The sequence below is a fragment of the Melitaea cinxia genome, chromosome 20 (genome assembly GCF_905220565.1).
Source record: "Melitaea cinxia chromosome 20, ilMelCinx1.1, whole genome shotgun sequence".
NCBI classification, from domain to species: domain Eukaryota; kingdom Metazoa; phylum Arthropoda; class Insecta; order Lepidoptera; family Nymphalidae; genus Melitaea; species Melitaea cinxia.
Window position 1 is genome coordinate 1,240,257 of NC_059413.1, and position 14,096 is coordinate 1,254,352.

The following is a 14,096-nucleotide window of genomic DNA, read 5'->3' on the forward strand; positions in this document are numbered from 1 at the left end:
CCGACTTCAAAAAAGGAGGAGGTTACTCAATTCGACTGGAGGAAACTCAATATATATATATATATATATCGCACCTTCGGTGCAACAAAGTCAGAATTCAGGACACTTTTTTTGTTATGTCTTTTATTAGGACTTTTCGATAATTCAATATAAGATTTTCAAACTATAGCAAAAAAAGTAAACTATTAAATTTATAAAGACATCAAACCTACCATAAATAGTAATCCAGAAATGAGGAAGTAAATGCGAAAAAAAAATAATATATATTTTTTTTAATGTATGTTCGGGGATAACTTCGTCGTTTATGAAAAGATTTTGATAATTCTTTTTTTGTTGGAAAGGAGATATCCCTAGTTTGGTACCATGATAAGAAAACCAGGATCTGATGATGAGATCCCAGAGAAATCGAGGGAAACTCTCGAAAATCCGCATAACTTGTGACTAGGTGTAACTATTTTGATGATTTTAAACTTAATTGAAAGCCGATGTTTATCATGTAGTCATATTTCATCGAGATCTGATTACAATTTTGGAGTAATCTTTATTAATGCGTATTTCTTGACTATTTTTTCGTATACCTACATTGTATTACTTGTCGATGTAATTGAAGTCGATTTTTTTTTTTTTTCGTTTGCGTGCAAACACAATTAATAATAATGAATTCACGCAAAATAAAAATAAAAAACCGATACATTAAAAATTGATACAAAATACACAATTACAAGATTGAGAGTAATTGCTTCTCAAAATCCGATAGGCGCTCCAACAAATCGTGTTTTTTTTTAAATCATATTTAAATACGAATTACATATTTATAAAATATGAATAATATTTTTTTTACCGACAATAATAAAAAATAAAAATAAATATAATAATAATAAAATATGAATAATATTTTTCGATTTAACCGACATAATAATAAAAAATAAGAACTGCCTATTTAAATAAAAAATAATGAGTGCAATTAGAAAAAAAGAAAAAAATAATTGATCAGGGACATGGGGATTTGAACCATGATCTTCTCGATTGATCCTGACCGACCCATTTCCCACCGTGCTATTGCAACTAAATTAACAAGTGCGAAATTTACCTTCGTATCCTAACGATATTTTTTCACTCCCTAAAAACAGGGATAAAACGACATTTTCTAAAAAAGAATTCTAGCTATATGGATTTATCTCCACCGAAACCTCCTATATACTAAAATTTATGATAAACGTTGAAGCCGTTTCCGAGATTCAGATTCTATATATATATATATCTGTGTGTGTATATATATATACAAGAATTGCTCGTTTAATAGTATAAGATATCTACTTAACAGTAAAGTAATAATATTTTAGAACCTAATTTTCGCTTCGATTTTTTAAACGTCACCTATCTAAGAACACTTCAGCTGCTAAGACAAATCTAACTATACCTTAATTATGTAAATGCGTTCAACAGTTCAGGAGATATTGTTTAATAAAAATATGAAATACATACATACATACATTCATACAAATACAAATATACTTTATTGTATAACCATAAACAATACATGTAACATAAAAGAAAAGAAAACAAGCAATAAAAAATAATAATAATAACAAAAAGAAATGTACAAATGGTACGGTAAGGTACTTCTTAAAAATAATGTAAGCAAATGTAATGTTGATTTTTCATTCTCGCAAGTTGATTATTTAGATATTCTAAAAGCTTTTAAGAGTCTTAATATTAAAAAAACAAATGATCTGTGGGGCATTTCAGCTAAATTAATTAGTACTATCATTGATGACCTCGCTCCGTACTTGGCTTTAACTTTCAACAATGCTACTAAAGTGGGGTCTTTTCCAGATTTGCTAAAATGTAGTAAAGTTTTACCACTTTTTAAAAAGGGAAGTCGAAGTAATCCTTCCAATTATAGACCTATTTCAATCCTACCGTCCTTAAGTACACAATTTGAAAAAATTATTCTAAATCAACTTCTTTTCCATTTTAAAGTTAATGAAATTTTTCACAGTGAACCATATGGTTTCACTAGAGGTCGCTCTACGACAGATGCTGGTGTGACACTTCTCAAACATATATATGATGCTTGGGAGAGATCACAAAATGCTATTGTTATATTTTGTGACCTATCAAAGGCATTCGATTGCGTGGACCACGGGATCTAATTAAGTAAAGTTGAGTATTACGGAGTTAATGGTAAAGCTCTTAATCTAATTGCTTCATATCTATCTAATAGAATTCAACACGTATCAATAAACGGAACAAAGTCTTCTGGATCTGTGCTAAAAATGGGCGTTCCACAGGAGTCGATTCTGGGTCCGTTTCTTTTTTTAATATATATAAATGATCTGCCATTTTACGTTAAATATATTTGTATATAGTGCTATTTGCAGATGACACTTCTCTAATATTTAAATTTGATAGGAAAAAAGTAAATTATGATGACGTGAACGCTTCTTTGTCGCGAATTCAAGATTGGTTAAAAATAAACAACTTGGTTTTGAACGCTAAAAAACCAACTGCGTTGTGTTTTCGTTACCTAATGTTGAGCATCCAAATTATAATTTTATAATAAATAACGAGAAGCCGTCGTCCGCGTGGTTATGAAGATATGCATTACTATCAAGATGTTTAACGCAAAATATTTTTTAATTAGTTTCAGTCACTTGAAATTCTTATCACACTGAGTAACTTTTCAAAAGGCACAATTTAGTATAATTTAATAGTTATTTTTATAAAACCTCTCTATACACCACATTTTTAGTTTTATTTTCAGGCTGCAGTAGAAATAACTTATCAAGCAAACTTATAGCTGCTGTATATGTTTCATATAAACTATCAACCCCAATTAAATTAATATCGTAAAACCCCGTTCTTAGGGAACGTCTACTAACTATAATCTACCTTCCTGCTAAATTTCATCTTTGTCCATCCTGGATGGATGGACCATCCAGCGGTTTTTAACCGACTTCCAAAAAAGGAGGAGGTTCTCAATTCGACTGTATTTTTTTTTGAGTTCTCGTGATGAGTGAGTCAGTGACCTTTCTCTCTTATATATATAAATTACGATGCATTATTTTGACATCTTCTCACTATCTATAGAGCGTACATTTTAAATTTCAAGTCTCTTACTTCAAAAATATGGGACTTTCATACAAACTTCCAACCCCCATTTTATCCCTTTAGGGGTCGAGTTTCGTAAAATCCGTTCTCAGTGATTGTCTACGCCCTATAAGGGAACCTACTTGCTAAATTTCAAGTTTGTAGCTGTAATAGTTTCGGAGATTTCGTGATGAGTGAGCCAACCTACCATCCCCCGTTTTAACCCCAAAAGGGAGTTGATTTCTAAAGATACATTATTTGGACACCTTTTCACCATCTAAAGAGCATACATTTTAAACTTCAAGTTTAACTTCAAAAACATAGGACTTTCATACAAACTTCCAATCCCCTTTTATCCCTTTAGGGGTCGAATTTCGTAAAATCCGTTCTTAGGGGATGTCTAAGGAGCCAACCTGCCAAATTTCAAGTTTGTAGGTGTTACAGTTTCGGAGATTTTGTGATGAGTGAGTGACCTTTCGCTTTTTTATATATATATATATATATATATATATATAAAGTTACATAATCTATATATATATATATATATATATATATATATATATATATATATATATAGATTATGTAACTTTGATATTTACCAAAAAAAACTATTTAGGTTTAACAGTCAGCTGTTATACAAGCATTCATTTCCTTACCATATCGTGCATTAAAAAAATATGTTATAATAAACTTATGTAAATGTAATTAAATTAAATTAAAAGAGCACGGAATAAGAAACACACGGAATTAACGATCAGATTAAATTGGAGAACAAAATTAAATTAGCCCAATGTAAAAAGTAATTTAATACAAGGAAACCACTTTTTCAGCTTGATACAAATTCGTATGAACAAACAACTTTAAATATATTTTTTAAATCTAATATTAATTTAAACTACACTGGTTTCAAATTATTTCTGACACGTGGGTGGAGGTTACTTAGAAACTCCCTGGACGATCAACTACCAGTCTCTCGAGTTCAGATTTCCCAGGTCCACGACACCATCTCCATCACGAGGTCAGCCGGGGTTATAAAAATTGTGCTCGGCCAGAGGGAAGACTCCCGATGCTGATCCGAAGAGGTTGAGCAGTTCTTTATCGTAAATGTTGGGCAGTTCTTTATCGTATATGTTAGGGTCCTAGCAGCCAACTCACAAACTCGTGCCACGTGGTATCACCGGCAACAACACACCGCATGTGTCTGCCACGCCAAGGACCCTGAAAGTTCACACCAGAAAGTGAGCCCTTCCGTAGTCAACCCTTCCGTAGTCAACCCCCAACGTCTCTGGGTTGACACGGAAATGGCCCATAAAGACAAGCACATCCTAACGTTTTATAATAATTTAATTTAATAAAGCAATAAACTTTAGAGCAAGTAAAATTAATCTCACGCACAATCTACACACATTTCGCAATTTAAACAAAATTAAGTTAGTCATTAAAATTAAATGAAAGTATTTAATATTACAACAACTCACCCAATAAAATCGCACCCTGAACCTGACAGAGGCTAAAGATAACGGAAAAGGAAAGAGCCGCACAGCACCAGCGCTTATATAGCTGAGCATTTAACATTCCCCCGTATTATATAGCATTTCCCCGTTGAATTGCTATGCCGATTCTCTGGGTAAAAAATTCACCAGCCCCTCTTGTCGCCAGTGGAGGCAATAAGGTGAAGAGTTATCGCATTTAAATTTTTTTTAGCACTGCTATTCTAAGGTCCAAGTGTTTCAACTGCAAACGGCACAAAGATGTAATTTGGAATTAGTGACGAATATTTGTGCCGTTTAGTCTTTTCAGCTTTTTCCGCTGCGGCTCCCGTTTTTAAGGCTGTTTCCCTAACATGAGACAAAGCAAGTGTGCCAACGCAGGTTGCGTCCCACAAAAGCGCCCGTCCCCTTTCCCAGGGAACCAACGTCAATCCATCAGGTCTCTTGCCATCATTGCGACTAATTACAGTAGGCTCGATAAGAGCAGGAACGTCGATAGTGGCAAGAGCTCTTTTTATGGTATCGTTAAGAGAACCGTGGCGGGAAAACCTACCAAAATCAAAATCAAAATCAAAAATAGCTTTATTCAAATATGCTCCAAGAGCACTTTCGAATCGTCATTTTACAAATTAAAACTTTAGAAATTAATTATTATTTTTGTAAAAGTGAAGCTACCACCGATTCGGAATGTAGATTCTGCAGAGAAGAATCGGCAAGAAACTCCGCAGTTACTCTTTTGAAAATAATGTATAAACTGTGTTTTAGAACAAAATTAGAAACATGTTGCATGAAATACAGCGTCACTAAGTCCACACATCTTTATCAACTATGTAATCCTGCACCGAGTAATAAGCTTTGTCTATTAATTTTTTTTTTTTTTAATAAAAACTTTAAATTTATGTTGAGACAATTCCAAAATCGTTTGTGGTATTTTACTATACATGCGAATACCATGACCCAGAAAGGAAACGTTTACTTTGTGCAGTCGAAAACTTGGAGTTACAATTTTGTTATTCCGTCTCGTGTTTACAATGCGATTATTACTATTTATTTCAAAACAATGAATATTTTGTTGGATATACATAATATTGTTATAAATATACTGCGACGCGATCGTTAATATGTCCACCTTTTGGAAAACATCCCGTAGGGAGACTCGAGCTGCAAGATCGTAAATGCGTAAATGCACCTGAACTCTTGTTACAGGAAAGGCCGTGTAGTCCGAAAGAATCGACCTCTTTTCCGCACGGACATCTGTGTTCAAAACACAGTGGAGCTCCCAACCGGAGACCGAGAGCAATTCTAAAACTATCATTGTCTAAAAGTGTCCCAAGATTTTTTGACGGCATTGCGTGTAACCAGTGACGTAAAAGTATGCTGTATACTTTCTACGCGCTGTGATTGAACAATATAGGTGGGGTTCCAAACAACACTAGCATATTCGAGAAGGCTGCGAACCAAGGCATTGTACAAAACAATTTTTGTAGACCAAGAGAAACCGTTGGTATTACGTCTTAAAAGCCCTGGCAAACGAGCCGTTTTCGTAACCACTTTGTCAATGTGGGATCTAAATGTCAATTTCCTATCAATAATGACACCCAAATCTCTAATTTCCGCCACTTCCTGAAGTGATTTATTACCAATTATTAAAGGGGGATTAAGGAGGTTAATAACATATATGGCAAAACAACGTTTGCGGAGTCAGCTAGTTTATCTGTATTTATTTATTTATATTTATTTATACATAACTGTGAATTCGTCGTCCGTTGTGCTTGTCTGCTCATTCGTTCGTGCCCATTGTTATAAAAACATTATCGTAAGCAATTTTGTATGTAAAGAACTTAATCTTTTGTAATAGGTTGACGACAATATAGCGCAGTAATTGAGCAATCAGACCAAGAGGTTTGTGTTGTTAAGTTGTTATCTCTTTATACATTTACGCAACATATAACAACAACATTCAAATATGCGTCGTTAGATTACACGTTGTTACAGAATGCGTTGAAGAAATAAAGGTTCACTGCTCGTTCTCCGTAGGTGATAGCGTGATAATATGTAGCCTATATGTTGACCCGACTTCTTAATAATATTCGTGCCAAATTTGAAGTAAATCCATGCAGTACTTTTTGAATTTATCCCGGACATACATACAGACAAACAGGCAGACAAAAATTCTAACAACTATATTTTTGGCTTCGGTATCGATTTTAGATCACACCCGAAGTATTCTTTAAAAAAAATATTCAATGTACAGTTTTGACTTTCCTACCATTTTATTATATGTATAGATGACGAGTCCCCAATTAGTATGACACAGTAGGAAATATCCTGCTCAAAATTTGGAGCAGGCCGACTGGGGTACAAACGTATAAACCTTGACGTTAAAAAAGATCACAGCTAAATAATTAGGCTTTTAAGCAGTTTTGTGTTTCTTTGCTAGGTGACTAGAGCTCCTGGTGGATTGGAAGTAGGATCGGCAACGCACTTACGATCATTCTGGTGTTGCAACTAAACTATTGGCTTACTTTAAGGTGAGCCGTACGCTTATTTACCAACCTAGTTATCTTTATACTCTTGACCTTTCAATTAAAAAAAGAAACATCGAAATCGGTCCAGCCAGTAAAAAGTTCTGACATAACATACATAATAATTGTGTTTGCTCGCAAACGAAAAAAAACCGACTTCAATTACATCGACGAGTAATACAACGTAGATCGACGAAAAAATAGTCAAGTAACTACGCGTTATCAAAGATTACTCATAAAGTAGTTATAAGATCTCATTAAAATTTATATGTGACCACACGACAAACATCAGCTTACGATTAAATTAAAAATTATTAAAATCGGGACACCCAGTAAAAAGTTATTGCGGATTTTCAAGAGTTTCCCTCGATTTCTCTGGGATCCCATCATCAGATCCAGGTTTCCTTATCATGGTACTAAACTAGGGATATCTCCTTTCCAACAAAAAGAATTATCAAAATCGGTACATCCAGTAGAAAGTTATGCGGTAGAATACAACGTAGGTCGACGAAAAAAGCGTCAAGTAAAAACGCATTATTAGATATGTAACTCGAAAAGTAGTTGTTAGATCTCAAATAAATTTAAATGGGACCAATTGACACACACCACCTTTCGATTAAAAAAAAATTTGTCGAAATCGGTCCACACGCTCAAAAGTTCTGATTTAACATACATTAAAAAAAATATAGTCGAATTGAGAACCTCCTCCTTTTTTGGAAGTCGGTTAACAATTACAATCGACCTTGTCAGCTTATTTCGAGGTAAATTTATGTTATTTATTATTCTTCATTACTTTCTTACATTTTCGTGTTTAACAAAATTGGTATCTTGTCGTCAGTGTAAATTGTGATTTTTAACCGACTTCCAAAAAAGGAGGAGGTTCTCAATTCGACTGTATTTTTTTTTTTTTTTTTTTTTTTTTTTTTTTTTTTTTTTTTTTATGTATGTTACATCAGAACTTTTGATCGTGTGGACCGATTTCGACAAATTTTGTTTTAATCGAAAGGTGGTGTGTGCCAATTGGTCCCATTTAAATTTATTTGAGATCTAACAACTACTTTTCGAGTTATATCTAATAATGCGTTTTTACTTGACGCTTTTTTCGTCGACCTACGTTGTATTATACCGCATAACTTTCTACTGGATGTACCGATTTTGATAATTCTTTTTTTGTTGGAAAGGGGATATTCCTAGTTTGGTACCGTGATAAGGAAACCAGAATCTGATGATGGGATCCTAGAGAAATCGAGGGAAACTCTCGAAAATCCGTAATAACTTTTTACTGGGTGTACCGATTTTGATAATTTTTAATTTAATCGAAAGCTGATGTTTATCATGTGGTCACATATAAATTTTATCGAGACCTAATAAGTACTTTTTGAGTAATCTTTGATAACGCGTAGTTGCTTGACTATTTTATCGTCGATCTACGTTGTATTACTTGTCGATGTAATTGAAGTCGGTTTTTTTTTCGTTTGTGAGCAAACACAATTATTACAACAAAACACGTGCTTTTGTGACAAGAAAAATCAGGTGTCGTATATTACCAATCATTAAATAAGTGTATTAGTTTGTAATGATTATATTAATATAACTAGCAGCCAGACAGATTTCGTTCTGTCAAAAGGTAACCTAATGCGAATATAAGGACGGTAAAAAATATTTAATTTTTTTTTAGTATTATAGTACCTTCCTTGTGTGTATTGTTGTGGGCCTTAAGGACTATACAAATATAATTGTGTTTGCTCGCAAACGAAAAAAAAACCGACTTCAATTACATCGACGAGTAATACAACGTAGATCGACGAAAACATAGTCAAGTAACTACGTGTTATCAAAGGTTACTCAAAAAGTAGTTATCAGATCTCAATAAAATTTATATGTGACCACATGACAAACATCAGCTTTCAATTAAATTAAAAATTATTAAAATCGGTACACCCAGTAAAAAATTATTGCGGATTTTCAAGAGTTTCCCTCGATTTCTCTGGGATCTCATCATCAGATCCTGGTTTCCTTATCATGTTACTAAACAAGGGATATCTTCTTTCCAACAAAAAAAGAATTATCAAAATCGGTACACCCAGTAAAAAGTTATTGCGGATTTTCAAGAGTTTCCCTTGATTTCTCTGGGATCCCATCATCAGATCCTGGTTTTCTTATCATGGTACTAAACTAGGGATATCTCCTTTGTAACAAAAAAAGAATTATCAAAATCGGTATATCCAGTAGAAAGTTATGCGGTATAATATAACGTAGGTCGACGAAAAAAGCATCAAGTAAAAACGCATTATTAGATATAACTCGAAAAGTAGTTGTTAGATCTCAAATAAATTTAAATGGGACCAATTGGCACACACCACCTTTCGATTAAAAGAAAATTTGTCGAAATCGGTCCACACGGGCAAAAGTTCTGATGTAACATACATAAAAAAAAAAAAAAAAAAAAAAAAAAAATACAGTCGAATTGAGAACCTCCTCCTTTTTTGGAAGTCGGTTAAAAAATACAGATGAATTGAGAACCTCCTCCTTTTTTGGGAAATATACTTTATTGTACAACCAAAAACAATACAAATAACATAAAAGAAAAAGAAACAAGCGAGAAATAATAATAATAATAACAAAAAAGGAATGTACAAAAGGCGGTCTTATCGCTAAAGAGCGATCTCTTCCAGACAACCTTTAGAAAAAGGACATGAATAAGAATAAAGTGGCATAGAGGTGTACTTTAAAATAATATATGTTAACACATATAATTATATAACTATACATACACTTTAATAGATATAATTACAGGCATGAAACTACATATAAGAGTACATACATGAACATACATATACATACATACATACATACATAGATCCATACATACATACATACAATATAAACAACTAATAGATATTATAAATATAAACGACAGAGTACAAGAGAAATATAGCACTAAATCAGTAACGATATTATAGCAACTTTGAGTAATGGTCTTTCAAATGGCTCTTAAATGACTCTAATGATTGTGCACGCCGTATACTTACGTATAAAGAATTCCATAGTCGGGCCGCTTGGACAGAGAATGAGTTAGAGTAAAAAGAAGAAGAATGAGATGGAATTTTAAGAAGGAGGTTACTATCAGAGCGGAGAGACCGATCGTGAGAATTCGATAATAATTCAAAGCGTTCTTTTAAGTAGCAAGGCGTCTTCGGATTGAACAGTGAACAGTAGAGAAGCGATAGAGAGTGAGTATTTCGGCGGAACCTAATTGGGAGCCACCCGAGTTGCTTTCGAAAATCAGAGATGTGGTCATATTTCCTTAACCCAAAAATAAACCGAATAGAGAGATTTTGAATCCGCTCGAGTTTATTAAGTTGGTCTTCCCTTAGGTCAAGATAGCAGGTGTCGGCGTAATTAAGGATTGGTAGAAGGATCGTTTTTGCTAACACAATCTTTGTGGGGATATGTAAAATATTTCGTAACCTGCGCAAAGAACTGATTGCACAAAACATCTTACGGCTTAGTTCCTTTACTTGTGAATTCCAAGCTAAATTTCGGTCAAAAATGACGCCTAATTTATGGAAATTGGTTAAAAAGAATTCTACAATGCTCTGTTACCAGAGCACGAAGCGAGCTCTAGTTTTTGCATAGCACATTCAATTAAAAATTCAATTTTAATATATGTGTTTAGTTTCGTATAATTAATAACTTGATGACTAAAGAATGTCTTTATCAATAACAGTATGAGTCGTCATTATTTTGTTCACAGTAGTTGACTTGGCAAACTTCGTTCCACCGTTTTGTTTTTTGTAAATATATTTATTTTATTTCATACAAACTTTACTCTCACTTTACCCGATGTAATAGTTAGGTTACACGCGTACGTTTCGGTGATTTATTTTTATTCGTAACGGTAACAATCATTACTTCAGATGATACTTAACTGGCCGACTAATCCTAATAAAACAAAGCTGCAAGGAGCGAAGTCAGTTGTAATATTCCGTAATTGAAAGTAATAAGTGGAAATCAAATATATTACTATGTCGGTATAACTATAAGAGTTCAAAAAATTGTCAATATTTCACCTCTATAAAATTATAATATTATTTATAAAAATGCACAAATCTTTTACATTCAAACCGTCAACATAATAGTGCGCATATGTTAATGTTATTTGAAAACAAAATAATGAATTATTGAAAGGTGAACAAATAAAATTAATTATTCTAATTTTATTATTCTCATTTTATTTATTTTGACGATAGTTAAAGAACTAATATAAAGTTGAAATCACACGGCGTGAATATGTACATAAATATTTTCTATCTAACACCTTCAAACGAGCAATTCTAGTATATATATGTAATGTATGTACACGTCAGCCTATCGCAGTCCACTGTATTTCTGTGTATTTTATGCAACATGTTTCTAATTTTGTACGAAAACACAGTTTATATCATCATCATCACTTCAGCCTATGGCAGTCCACTGCTGGACATAGGCTCCCCAAGTTCGCGACAAAAATGGCGTGAACTCATGTGTTTTGCCCATAGTTACCACGCTGGGCAGGCGGGTTGATGACCGCAGGGCTGGCTTTGTCGCACCGAAGACGCTGCTGCCCGTCTTCGGCCTGTGTATTTCAATGCCAGCAGTTGGATAGCTATCCCACCATCGGTTGGCTTTTTAAGTTCCAAAGTGGTAGTGGAACTGTATTATACCTTAGTACGCCTCTTACGGCACCCACGGGAAGACAGCGAGTGGCTATATTCTTTATTGCCATAACCACACAGCAAACTCAATGTATTCTTAAAATACCTACCTATTTTGAATTTAGTATTTATAAACAATATTTGTGTTTGCAGGCAAACGAAGAAAAACCGACTTCAATTATATCGACAAGTAATACAACGTAGGTAGACAAAAAAATGTCAAGTAAATACGCATTATCAAAGATTACTCCAAAAGTTACTCCACATCATAAACGTCGACTTTCGATTAAAATTAAAATCATCAAAATCGGTACACCCAGTAAAAAGTTATGCGGATTTTCGAGAGTTTCCCTCGATTTCTCTGGGATCCCATCATCAGATCCTGGTTTTCTTATCATGGTACCAAACTAGGGATATCTCAGTGTCAGGTGTAACATACAGTTATGTTCCGATGGTTTGGTCATGTCGAGAGAATGAGTGAAGAACGATTGACGAAAAAAATGTATAAGGCAAGTGTGAATAGAAAGGTTGGAAGGGGTAGACCTAGGCGGACGTTCCTAGACCAAATAAGGGACGTCTTGAAAAAAGACCAGGTCAAGAGTACCCTAAACCGAAGAGCATTTATGAAGGGAATAATGAGAGTGGACGAAGCGAAAGAAGTATGTAAGGATCGTAGCAAGTGGCACGAAGTGGTCTCTGTCTATTCCTACGGGAAAGAGGCGTAATTATATTATACTAGCTGTGCCCGCGGCTTCGCCCGCGTTGAAATCAGTTTGTCACAAAGTTTTCTCGGTAAACTTCCAGTGAAACTCTCATCAAAATCGGCTTAGCCGTTCCGTAAACCTTCCTCTTGAAGCCCTCTCTCTTTTGGTGAAACCGCATGAAAATCCGTTCAGTAGATTTTGAGGCAATCGATCACATACGCTTTTGGGGACTTTGTTTTATAATACACTAACTGTTGCCCGCAACTACGTCCGCGTGGTTATAAAGATATATATATTTTTTTATTTCAGTCACTTGAAATGCTTATCACTCTGAGTAACTTTTTCAAACGCACAATTTAGTATCATTTAATAGTTATTTTTATAAAACCTCTCTATACACCACATTTTTAGTTTTATTTTCAGGCTGAGGTATAAATAGCCTTTCAGGCGAACTTATTGCTGCTGTATATGTTTCATACAAACTATCAACCCCAAATAAACCCCCTTAGCGGTGGAATATCGCAAAATCCGTTCTTAGCGGACGTCTACTAACTATAATCTACCTCCCTGCCAAATTTCATCTTTGTCAATCTTGGATGGATGGACCATCCAGCGATTTTTGAGTTCCCGTGATGAGTGAGTCAGTGACCTTTCTCTTTTATATATATAGATTACGATGTATTAGTTGGACACTTCCTCACCATCTATAGAGCAAACATTTTAAATTTCACATCTCTTACCTTAATAACATAGGACTTTTATACAAACTTCCAACCCCCGTTTTATCCCCTTAAGGGTCGAGTTTCGTAAAATCCGTTCTCAGCGGATGTTTACGCCCTATAAGGAACCTACTTGCCAAATTTCAAGTTTGTGCTGTTATAGCTTCGGAGATTTCGTGATGAGTGAGTCAACTTACCATACCCCGTTTTAACCCGAAAAGGGAGTTGATTTCTTAAGATATATTATTTGAACACCTTCTCACTATCTATAGAGCATACATTTTAAATTTCAAGTGTCTTACTTCAAAAACATGGTACTTTCACACAAACTTCCAACCCCCGTTTTACCCCCTTAGGGGTCGAATTTCGTAAAATCCGTTCTTAGCGGATGTCTACGCCTTATTGGAGGATCTTGCCAAATTTCAAGTTTTTAGGTGTTATAGTTTCGGAGATTTCGTGATGAGTGAGTCAACCTACCATCCCCCGTTTTAACCCCAAAAGGGTATTGATTTCTAAAGATACATTATTTGGACACCTTCTCATCATCTATAGAGCATAAATTTTAAATTTCAAGTCTCTTAGTTCAAAAACATAGGACTTTCATACAAACTTGCAACCCCCGTTTTACCCCTTTAGGGGTCGAGTTTCGTAAAACCCGTTCTTAGCGGATGCCTACGTCTTATAAGGAGCCTACCTGCCAAATTTCAAGTTTTTAGGTGTTATAGTTTCGGAGATTTCGTGATGAATGACCTTTCGCATTTATATATATTATAGATGTATCAAATCGTGATCGGCGGCAGTGTCTTTGAAAGGCGTGTCCACTATAGTTTTTATTACCAATACCTTTAAATGGGCGTAAAATGCTTAT